Below are 8413 nucleotides of genomic sequence, written 5' to 3' on the forward strand. Positions count from 1 at the left end.
GGCGAGATATTTTATCTTGCCAAGTCGACTTATAAAAAGTTGGCGAGATATTTGGACTCTCGCCGGGCCTTGGACATTTCATATCTTGCCATGTTGACATATAACGGTTTATAAGTCAACTTGGCAAGATACCGTATCTCGCCATGTTGACATATAACTTTTTATAAGTCAACTTGGCAAGATAACGTATCTTGCCATGTCGTCAAGTCGATGGCACTTAAAAGGCTCCGTAAGTACCTGACTCCGGCTTAATGGTTAACATGACCTGGGTCCTGTAACACAAAGGTTATCGATTAATCGTACGCGTGATTTCTACGATTACGATTGATTGTACATTGTAGCCAATGAAATCAATCGTAGAAAATTGTTCTACGATCATTAATTTTTCTAAGCTTTCATTTGTGTTACGGGCCCCTGATGTTGATTAAGCGTATACATAACGCCGTGATGTAACCTTTAATATTGGCTGGGATGTGCACTGTAAGAAAAAGTATTGGGTAAATTTTTACAATCACGAGGGTAATTATGTGCCCAACCACACTGTAAAAATGAAGTGCTAATTTAGCACTTACAGTGCCTGTATAGTGACTGCTCTTGACTACGAGTGCTGATTTTCTAGTTTAAATTTAAACTAGAAAATCAGCACTCGTAGTGCAGTCCCTATACAAGCACTGTAAGTGCTAAATTAGCACTCTATTTTTTACAGTGCAATTTTGGGCAGTATTTTACCCAATGCGGGAAGCATATTGTCCAAGAAGGTTTAAAAAAAATAAGCAGCAGTTACTTTTGAATGGTCAAAATTATCATCACACTGGATAAATAAAAATGCCCAAAAGAAATGCCTAATGTTGGTTGGACACATAATTACCCACATGGAGCACTTTTACCCATCATTTTTTTAGAGTGTATACACTGTAAAAATGAAGTGCTAATTTAGCACTTTCAGTGCTTGTATATATAGTGACTGCACTACGAGTGTTGATTTTCTAGTTTAAATTTGAACTATTACAAAATCAGCACTCGTAGTGCAGTCACTATACAAGCACTGTAAGTGCTAAATTACCACTTCGTTTTTTACAGTGTACATGCTCAATTGCTTTAAAAAGTTTCAGATACACTCTTCAAGGGGCTATTACTCCAGGAGAGGGTTTCAACATCACCATCATGATAAGAGAGTGTTGGAGGTAAACCTTAACGTTTGAAATGAAATGACATTGACCGTATCATGCGACATATCCAATGCCACTATAACAGGAAAGTTCGCCAACTGCATCTTTCTCCCAAGTTTAGTTGAAAATGCAGCAACGGATGCAAAGTTATTTGTTATATCAGAGTCTTGCAAATAAACTTTAACATTTGAGTTCAAATGACCTATGACCTTACCATGTGACATCCGATGGTAATATAACATTAAGTTCACCCAAGTGCATCTATAAGGCAAGTTTAGTTGAAAAGGAAGCGAAGGTTGTAAAGTTATTTGTTATAAGAGTCTTGCAAATAGATTTTAACATTTGACCTCAGATGACCTATGACGTCACTGTGTGGCTTCCAACAGGAGAATAACATAATGGTACCCTGGTACATCTACCACTCAAGTTTACTTGCCATTGGACCAACCAGAAATTCCATGGGCCCACAGTTACCGAGTTATGTGTCATAACTTTCCTCAGATTTTTAAAGAAATTTTAATCTTATGCTTTAATAAGGGAATTTTATATTTTCATTCAAATCAACTTTTTGCTTGGGCATGTATATAAATAGCAACATATTGTAGCTTATAGGGTGCAGCATTGTACCCTTTACACAAGCTATAAAAATGTGCAAGTTTGCACCCTAAAAGATACAAAATTGAATCTACAGTACTACAGGGTGCAAACAAATTTTGTTCGGGGTGCAAGCACAAACAAAAAGGTGCATTTTCACCCATTTTTTTCCACATTTTTCACAGGGTAAGTTCAAGGGTGTATCCATAGAGGTGCAACCAGTGTTGTATATCGGGTGCACACTTGAAACAGATTTTCAGTTATTCATTAAGACACAAAGAATTATGTGGATTAAAAGACTTATAATGGGAGAGCCAAAAATGAAATGGAAACAATATTTCAGATACTTAGCACACGGTATGGGAGGATTGCTAATTTTTTTTAGTAACCTCACAATGGATTTGATAGGATTTGAACTGCCGGAGTTTTATACAGAAATGTTAGATGTATGGTTTAATAAGAAATTGTTTTTACTTAAAGAAGAGAAGAATAAAAGAAATGAGATCATTTTTAATAATAGGTTCATCCGTTTGAAAGGACAAACATATTATAATGAAAAGCTGTTTTTGAAGAAAATTTATAAACTCCATCATATTGTAGATAAAGATGGGAAAATGAAGTCTATTTCGACCTTTCAAAAAATGGGGTTGGATCGTTTTGAAATAGAAAATATACTCGAAATTTTTAATAATATTCCATACTTTTGGAAGGACTCGCTGAAAAAAAATGGTCAAAGTTCCATAGATAGTGAGTTAGTTTTGGATTTTCAATTAAAGGGCAGGATTTTTGATTTGCAAGACATCACATCAAAAAGAATATACGATACTCTTATAAGTATGAAATCGGATATACCCCAAGCATTTAAAAAGCTTGAGGAAAAATATAATATAACAAAAAAGGATATTTCTGAGATTTTTCTAAGACCACGAAAATCGACTCTGAATAGTAGACTCAGAGAATTTCAATATAAAATATTACACAATATACTATACACAAAAAAATATTTATATTTATTTAAAATGACAACAGATGATTTATGTTCATTCTGTAGTAAAGAAGAAGAAACATATGATCATATATTCTTTTCATGTGATAAGATAAAAACTATATGGAAAGAATGTGGGAACATGCTTCAACTCCCTATCATTACAAATATAGATAAAAAAGGTGTACACGTAGGCGTGGAATGTTCAACTAAAGGAGAGGCTCAATTATTAAATCACATAATAATCCTGATAAAGTATATGATTTTAAAGAATAGTAGAAACACAAAAGATCCACCGACCCTTAACCATATTAAGGAAAAAATACAAGAAGATAGACTAGAAGAAAGAAAACTAGCTGAACAGAGAGGTCTATTAACAAACCATTTCAAAAAATGGGACAAGTTTATTTTCTAGAGATGCTGGGGCTAAGAAAATTCAAGCATACATTTAGGTGCACAAGTTAGATCATGATTGCGGCACAGAATGCAGATTGAAATGGAGGGTAGCTAGGTTGAGGGGAGGGAAGCAGGCCGCGCTTCCTGGGCTGGGCTTAGATGGGATATGGAGGGGGGGGGGTTACTCATTCATTTTACTCATTCAATTTAATTGCGTTGCTATAAAATTTTTGTTGTTGTTGTCTGTATTTTTTTTTTCTACAGACTAAGTATTTACTTTGTTGTAGATGACTCGAATGTTATATTCTGTATTTTTTGTATGTATAATTTTTTGTATTATGAACAATTATTTATTTATTTGACTTTGTGAACAGTGTTTTGTTGATATTATATTACTTGTATGAATTTGAATTGAATGATTTTAATAAATACTATTACAAAACAAAAAAAAAAAATCTTACTTGTTCTTTTTTCTTTCCTAGTGTGTATGGAAAGCCATTTTATCATTTGATCAAGAAATTTTTTTAACTTTGGCAATTATTCTCGACATGAAGAAATCGGATTGGATAATGATAGAAACGGCTTGCCATACGTACACGCTAAGAAATTCTGGTTTTAAATCCCAGGGGTTGGTACAATAGCAGCGCTCCAAGGGGTGCGTGCTAATGAGTGAGTTTGCGCTCGTATAAATTTAAAAAGAGTGCAATTTTCTCAAAATGTTGATAGTGATATTTTTTGTCATCAGACATATCATTTGATATCCCTTCTTTAAGAAAACAATATTTTTATTCATTATGTTCCATCCAAACTAAATAAGAATTAATGGAATCTGTATGACAAAATTAGGGGGACCCGTTCACCTATGCTGACGTCACAAATTAATAAAATCATAACCCTCTTATTCTTTGAAAGATTTTCATCAAACTTGCACCAATATTTTTCTCTTATTTTTCAGTGTTCATTTTAACCAAGCATAACAGTGACTTGCCTTTTAACCAACATGTTTTCATTTATGTCTGGAGGCATTTTGAATGACATTGTAGCTTGAGTTCAAGTCTAACTGGGTCTCCCTTTTGACTCTATTGTATTGATCTGGTGATATAATAGTGCTAGGGTAAAATTCTTACTGCCGCGATATCAACAAAAATTGATTTTTTTTTTCTCATGGATAATTATGTATAGGAACGGCATATATCTGTCGATTCATTTTCATCATTTTCATCATTATCCCCCTGGCATTCAATGTAGATCATTTTAGCTAGGCCAGTTATTCATGATGTGTTATTAATACAGGGGCCTGGCAATGGAGGATTATTATATTATCACGGGGGGGGGGGTAACTGAACGTTGTCACAGCCCCCCCCCCCACCCCAACAACAATAGATAATCCCCCATGACCAGATCCATGCATGTCATCCGTTATCATTATTGATAGCATTGCTATTATATATTATGTAGATGTGTTGTAGCTCGGTGGATAAGTCTCCGGACTCTGAACCACAAGGTCCGGGGTTCAAATCCCACCGCAGCGCTTGCGTCCTTTGGCAAGGCGTTTATCTACATTTGCCACTCTCCACCCATGGTGTAGTAAAATGGGTACCCGGTAGGAAGGAATTCCTTGAATGCTCAAGCGGCTGATCAGGATAGCCGTGCTATAGCAGCACTTAGAAACATTTGTATTAAGCGCTATATAGATGTTGCATATTATTATTATTTTTATTATTATCATCATCATCACTTTTATGAATATTATTATTACTGCTACTTGGGTTATTTGATATCGGAATGATATACATCAGCATTACCAGATAGGAAGTGTAACGGAGGTGCGCATGCCGTGGCCGAGTGGTCCAGGGGACCTGATTAGCAGAGGCATCGATCCTGGGGGGCAGGGGGCGATCGCCCCACCAATGAAAATATTGGGGGGCAAACATATCGTTTTGCCCCCCCCCCCCAATAATTCCGCATGTGCAAAAATAAAATAAGATTGTAATGTTACACAGAAATCAGCAAGCGAGATTGAGAAACACAACTCGTTCTCTATTTAAAATCGTGCTCAAAATGTCCGCTTTTCAGATTGGAATATAAAAAAATTTAGCTCGCGCTTCGCGCTCGCATCATTTCTGTTGCAGAAACCCATACTTTTCATGATTAAGTGAATAGAATGTCCCGTTTTCAGTTCTAAGCCTCAAAAGAACTCCCGCTTCGATTTGCAATAATCTTTTGTTGGATATATATCTTGTTCTTTATTAAAAACGTCCATTAAGCTGTCAATTATTTTTCAGATCGAAATATCAAAATTTTCAGCTCGCGCTTCGCGCTCGCATCTATTGTCATTTTAGGTACCCATCTTAATCATTGGTACCAAAAATGCTTAGCATATCAAGCTTTCAGGTCAGAATATAAAGAAATTTCAGCTAGCTCGCTCTCGGCACTCACATTATCTGTGTAGTGAGATACGTATCCTCCTTATGAGTTACTACAAACAGTCCTGAACAGGTATACCTTTTTCCTGTTTTCAGGTCAGTATACTAAAAAATTCAGCTCGCGCTTCGCGCTCGCATTAATTTGTTGGATAGATATGTGTCTCTTTATCATGAGTCATATATATATAAATATATATATATATATATATATACATGTAGGCTTATATGTGTGTGTGTGCGCGGGTGAGTTTGTTTGTTTTGTGTGATCGAGCGTCCGACGTTCATTCATGATTTTGCCCCCCCCCCCCCCCCCAATCTGAAAAATGGATCGACGCCCCTGCTGATTAGATACGTGAAAATTTGGGGTTCGATCCCCGGCCACGGCACAAATGCCCGTGGGCGATGCATTTAATCAGCAGTGCTCTTTTATCATACGTTCAAATGAATGGTAACTATTATGTGTGCGCTCGTTGAAAAAAAAAACGATTTCCTTGGTCTAACATTGGGGCGGGCCATACCGAAATAGGACTGGGATCATCATCTCTGACTGTTACTTTGATCGGGGAACGAATAAAAAAGAGAACCAAATAAACCCAATATACTTGTATGGCCCTGGGAAGCAGGGGTACTAGGGGCAGCACCCCCAGTATTTTCCTGGGGGTGCTGCGTGTGTTTTACTCCAGAGGCAGCACCCCATGCAATTCTGATAGGTGTGGCAAGATGGAGGAATGTAATCAAAATGACCTATATTTTGTAATGAAACCCTTTCTCGGGAACGAAATGATCTTCATATTGTAGGGAAACCTTTTTGCTTGTCAAATTTACATCAGCATCCCCTGTAAAATAAATCGTTCTCAGGGCCCTGTACACTTTGCGCATGAATGTGAATAGTACCTCACTCCGGTTTAAAGGGATGATCCGGGCTGAAAGTATTTATAGTTTAATAAATAGAGTAAAATTCACTGAGCAAAATGTTGAAAATTTAATCAAAATCGGATTACAAATAACAAAGTTATTGAATTTTAAAGTTTAGCAATATTTTGTGAAAACAGTCGTCATGAATATTCATTAGGTGGGCTGATGATGTCACATCCCCACTTGTTCTTTTGTATTTTATTATATGAAATTAAGTTTATTCAAGTTTTTTCCTCCAAGAACTAGAAAAATTGGATTGACAACTGATTTAGTGCTTTAGATATTTATTGCTGCAACTTTTTTCATTATAAGGGAGACATATTATTCACACAAGTATGAAATAATGAAAAAAAATTATGATTTTTATGTAATAACACAAGAAAACGGAAAGTGGGGATGTGACATCATCAGCCCACCTAATGAATATTAATGACGACTGTTTTCACAAAATATTACTAAACTTTAAACTTCAATAACTTTATTATTTGTTATCCGATTTTGATGAAATTTTCGGCATTTTGCTCAGTGAATTCTACCCCATGTATTAAGGTATAAATATTTTCAGCCCGGACCATCCCTTTAAAGGTTAACATGACAGAATGTTCAAATTGTTTTAGAAGCACTGTTAGGGGGGCTTTTACACAATGGGAATGTTTCATCATCATTGTCATCATAAGAGAGCTTTGCAGTGAAACTTTAACGTTTGAAATGAAATGATTTTGATCTTACCAATACCACTGTAACATGGAGTTTCCCAATACATCTATCAACTAAGTTTAGTTGAAAATGCAGCAACGGGTGCAAAGTTATTTGTCATAATAGAGTCTTGCAAATAAACTTTAACATTTGACTTCAAATGACCTTTAACCTCTTTATGTGACCTCCGACACCGCCACAACATGATTTTACCCGAGAGCAACCAAGCAACCACGTAGGTTGCCATTAGACTAACAGTTGCCAAGTTATGTGTCATAAAGTGTTGAAGTTAACCTGAACGTTTAAAATAAAAATGATTTTTGAGGAAATTTTAATCTTATGCTATAGTAAGGGATTTTATCTTTTCATTCAAATCAACTTTTTGCTTGGGCATGCGTATAGATAGCAACATTTCTGTAGCTGATAGAGTACAGCATTGTACCCTTTACACAAGCTATACAAAAAATGTGCAAGTTTGTACCATAAAAGATGCAAAGTTTATTCTTCTATAGAGTGCAAACATATTTTTTTCGGGGTGCAAGCACAAACTGAAAGGTGAATTTTCACCCATTTTTCACAGGGTACGTTCCAGGGTGTATCCATAGAGGTGCAACTAGTGTTGTATATCGGGTGCACACTTGAACCTTACTTGTTCTTTTTTCTTTCATTGTGTGTATGGAAAGCCATCTTATTATTTGATCAAGAATATTTTTTTAACTTTGGCAATTATTCTCGACATGAAGAAATCGGATTGGATAATGATAGAAACGGCTTGCCATACGTACACGCTAAGAAATTCTGGTTTTAAATCCCGGTGCGTGCTAATGAGTGAGTTTGCGCTCGTATAAATTTAAAAAGAATGCAATTTTCTCAAAATTTTGATAGAGATATTTTTTTGTCATCAGACATATCATTTAATATCCCTTCTTTGAGAAAACAATATTTTCATTCATTATGTTCCATCCAAACTAAATAAGAATTAATGGAATCTGTATAACAAAATTAGGGGGACCCATTCACCTATGCTGACGTCACAAATGAATAAAATCATAACCCTCTTATTCTTTGGAAGATTTTCATCAAACTTGCACCAATATTTTTCTCTTATTTTTCAGTGTTCATTTTAACCAAGCATAACAGTGACTTGCCTTTTAACCAACATGTTTTCGTTTATGTCTGGAGGCATTTTGAATGACATTGTAGCTTGAGTTCAAGTCTAACTGGGTCTCCCT

This window comes from Lytechinus pictus, chromosome 14 (assembly GCF_037042905.1).
Source record: "Lytechinus pictus isolate F3 Inbred chromosome 14, Lp3.0, whole genome shotgun sequence".
In the NCBI taxonomy this organism is placed as follows: domain Eukaryota; kingdom Metazoa; phylum Echinodermata; class Echinoidea; order Temnopleuroida; family Toxopneustidae; genus Lytechinus; species Lytechinus pictus.